The sequence below is a fragment of the Theobroma cacao genome, chromosome 1 (assembly GCF_000208745.1).
Source record: "Theobroma cacao cultivar B97-61/B2 chromosome 1, Criollo_cocoa_genome_V2, whole genome shotgun sequence".
Taxonomy (NCBI): domain Eukaryota; kingdom Viridiplantae; phylum Streptophyta; class Magnoliopsida; order Malvales; family Malvaceae; genus Theobroma; species Theobroma cacao.
In genome coordinates, this window is record NC_030850.1 from 19,294,440 (window position 1) to 19,297,997 (window position 3,558).

Consider the following 3,558-nt stretch of genomic DNA (forward strand, 5'->3'; position numbering starts at 1 on the left):
AAATGATTGTTTAGAGTTCGAGAGTTCATTTAGGGAAAAATTGAAAATTTTGATGTTCAGGGGCAAAATCGTCATTTTGCCACCTGAGATAATAATTTGATCATGGAGTGAAATTTTTGACCAAGATTAACTATTTGGAGTATAATTTAATGATAGGAAGTGAAAAATTTCAATTTCGGCAATTTTCGAAACAAAAGGGCAAAACGATAATTTTGTCTCCCAGGGGTAAAATCGTAATTTTCACCACCCAAAACTTGTCAAAATCATAGGATTTATTTATTTTTGGTATGAATAACTAGGGTATTTTAAGTGGTGAAAAAATTGAAGTTTAAAGGATGAAATTTTAAAAACGGGCCAATGGAAAAGTGACACATGGCACTTTTCCATGATTTAATATTATTTTAAAGGAAAATCAGCCCATTTAAACCCCACATCAGGTGATGGTCGGCCATAAGGAGAAAATAAGAGAGAAAATAGAGAGGAAAGGAAGAAAAGAGAAAAACCAAAGGAAAACTAGAAAATTCAAAGGGGACTTCGCGTTTTTCGTCCGTTTATGCATCTAACAGTAAGATTTTTTGACTTTGGCTTGATTTCTACCTTTCCTATGCCTTTGTTTTCATTTAGCATGCTTGAGGAGAGAGATCAAAAAGTGATACCAAGGGCTGGCCGAATTTCAAGGGGAAGGATTTTGAAATTTTGATGTTTTGATTCTTAGTTAAATTGGCAGTTTTAGTTAGTTAAATGTGTATAGAAATCAAATAGGGCTAGAAAGCATGAAATTCTCACAATACCCACCCTTGGCCGAATATTCAATGATGTACAATGATGATGAACTGATTTTTATTCTAAAAGAAATGAAGAGAAAATGATGAAAAATGGTTAAATGTGATAGAAAAACAAAGTGGAAAATTAATCGAGTTAATGTCTCATATTTGACCAAATTTTTCAAGGAGGAAAGTGAGCTGATTTTGGTGATTTTAGAGGGTTATTGGTTGATATTTAATGGTTAGAAATGTTGGAGAGAAAATGGGATAATTTAGAGCTAAAATGGAGCGCGTTAGCAATTTATCGAGTAAAGTGCCAAAATAGGTTAATACTGTGTTTAAGCCGTTTTAGGCTATTGCATATCATACCATGCATTAGTATAGGATTTAAGTCAATTATATAGTGATTTAGCATCAATGTGGTGAATTGTGTAATTTTTGCAATGTGTTTAGGAGGAGAGCCTTCTAGTAAAGGCAAGGAAGTCATACCCGATGAACAGTGATCGAGATACCTAGAAAGCATTTAATTTGTACAAACTGTGAGTAAACCTAATATTATTGTAAATTATCTAGAGTTTATTTTTAAATGCTCTTTATGTATTTTATGAAACGAAAATGAGATTAAAATGGGACTTTTGATGTTTTAGAAATAAATGTGACAAATAAATATATTGTGTTGATTATCTGAAATTAGAAATTTTTGATCATAAAATTGAGTAATTGGAGGCTGCCAATTATCTTAAAAAAAATATTTTTTCCTATGAATGGCTTATGATATATGAGTATATGTGGCTATATTTTATAATTGCATTGGGAATTTATGTAAGCTGTCTTTTACTATGCAGGCTGGGTAAATAAATAAAAGCCACATTATACTGTCGAAATTTAATTAAAATTGGTGGGTTTAGTCACTGCAGTGACGAGTTTCCGTAGACCGCCTATTAGAGGGGTACGGTAAACCCGATTTCATAGTTACTCCGATTGTAGAGGCGATGAGGGTAACTCCCGGGGTAGTGTTAGAGCTCACTTCACGTCAAACCCCCACGTGAATGTGTAACTAGGCCAACATCAAAGAACAGCCTGTTTTCAAAACTAACATGTGTTTAACATGTAAATATCTTAACAACTTAGGCGGACACGGGTAGATGTCTCGGCCAAGGTATCCCCGAGGAGTAGTTTTTGGCTTGAGCCCTGTTTCTAATAAAAGTCATAAGCCTTAATAACTGTTTTGGTAGATTACAAATATTTTATGGTTTAAGAAATAAATTGAAAACCTTATGAAATGGTTTAAAATTTGTTGTTTAAACTTGTTTCCATTTTACTCGCCTTTAGATATTTATGATATTGTCTGTTTACTCATTGGGATTGCAAAATCTCACCCACCTTCTTTCAAAATATTTCAGGCCGGTGGTAGCTTGTAGTTACCCGATTTTGTCGAGAATTCCAGTTAACCCCTCTATCTCACAGACAGTAGGTTACTATCACCAACACTTGGTGTATTTATGGGTCACTTGTCATTGTAATTATTACTGTACATTATAACTTTGTAAATTATTGTATGTATGAATATATTTTACTTCCATGTTACAAAAGATTACTTACACGTGTTTCTATAAATATTGTTTTATATAAAAATGTTATATTTTAATCAATATTTTGAATAGTAATATTTGTCTATAAATCTTTTTAAAAATAAAAATAAAATAATTTTTGTCTTTTGATTTACTTGAGCCGGAAACGACTACTAATTGTTTAAAACGGAATGTTTAACAACGATTGCTCACAAGAAAGGTAAGAAACTGATATGTAAGCCTTGCGGAGTATCGATTGGCATTTCGGGTAATGAGTGTCAATCGGGACGTCACGAAGGTTGTCATGGGCCCGAGGGAGGTTTCGGGTTATGACACTTTTCAAGCCTCCTTACGAACTAAGTACAAATTGCCCATAACAAGGAGAATGGCAACAAAAGCAATGAAACCAATGCTCATGACAAGCATTACATTTGAGAAGATCTTGAAACTTGGTGCATCATCTGTGTAAAACTAAAGCATAGTCCTGACAGCCCCTCCCAAGGTTGCACCATTTGTCGTTCTTCTCCTCCTCATGCTTGCAGCTGCTGCTGCATTTCCTTTTGGTGGAGCTGTTCCAATTGTCATTTTTGAGTCGACTCAAATTTCAAATTGTATAACTTGAATATGAGGGGTAAAAAGAAAAAAAGTTAAAGGAATTGAATGTTATTTTTTGAATCTTTTCTCCTGACTAAAAATAGTTAAAATTAAAAAGAAGGTTATTTTCGAAAATAGTTTTATCTTTTAGGGGTAAAAAAAATTATCCCAAGATGTATTCTTATCATTGTCTTTTTTTGAAAGGAAAATTATAAAGGAATTGGTAAGGTGAAATATTAACCCTAAATTGACCTGTGTATGAAAATATAATTACATAATGAAATCAATGAACATATTCACTATTTTTTTATTTATAGAGTACACATTTTATGTGGGATATTTTGCACGTTTAGATAATTTTTCTTTAGGGAAAATCGAACTTTTACACGTGGCAAGGGTTTACTTGAGTAAGATACTTAATAGATTCCATCTATCATGATTATGATTGGCTAATCGGCAAATCCTATAGTAAGGCTAACCTTAATGTAACACTGCAAATAAGAACCATTAGATTTAAAGGGTTTAATTTTAGCCATTAATCAATAAAAAAATTTCAACTTGTTTAGCTGACAAATAGGTTAAGAAAAAAACTTAAATAACTCAAAATAAATAAAAATAAAAATGATAAC

At 32.3% G+C, this 3,558-nt stretch overlaps 1 pseudogene; it reads right to left on the reverse strand.

The window, feature by feature from the left end:
• On the reverse strand, positions 2,675-2,920 carry LOC108662287 (annotated as a pseudogene).